General features: G+C 30.3%; 1 protein-coding gene across 1 annotated transcript in view; it reads right to left on the reverse strand.

Moving 5' to 3' along the window:
• Window positions 1–578, reverse strand: part of SPEN (spen family transcriptional repressor) — a 56,410-nt gene that overhangs the window by 55,512 nt on the left and 320 nt on the right. The gene's annotated exons all lie outside the window — the stretch shown is intronic.

Consider the following 578-nt stretch of genomic DNA (forward strand, 5'->3'; position numbering starts at 1 on the left):
AAAAGAATATTTGAATAAAACTTTCCCTCTAGAAAGAAACTATAATGTTTAACATCTAGATTGTTCACAATTTGTAGATTTAGTCTTTATAGGAAAAAATGCTTCTTATTACACTAGGAAATATTGTGCTAATTTTTCTAGTTAAAAAGGTCAGATCCTTTTTATAACTGTTTATCTGTGGTTACAATCCAGAATTCACTCAATATTCTAATTACTGTTTACCCATAAAAGAATCCTAATTGTCTAACATTAGAAAAAAAGTAATAGGGTTGTAGACAACTTTTGACATATTAATAATTTACTCAAAACATGCAATTTTAAGGAAATATACAGATAAGTTCTGCAAATAGTATCACCAGTAATAAATATTTTCATTTCCCTTTTAATAAAAAGTAAATTGTTCTAATTAGAGAATTCTAACACACTGGAGAAGAGAGGGGCACAAAGCATTCCATATCTTCACATGGCATAAGAGCTGAAAAGTCCCATTGCTTTAAATTCTACATGCTTTACTTGTAACTTTAAGCAAACACCACAAAAGGCTCTTTCACCTGGCTGCTTCCCTGCCCAGGAACTGT

This window comes from Propithecus coquereli, unplaced genomic scaffold, assembly GCF_000956105.1.
Source record: "Propithecus coquereli isolate 6110/MARCELLA unplaced genomic scaffold, Pcoq_1.0 Scaffold77, whole genome shotgun sequence".
In the NCBI taxonomy this organism is placed as follows: domain Eukaryota; kingdom Metazoa; phylum Chordata; class Mammalia; order Primates; family Indriidae; genus Propithecus; species Propithecus coquereli.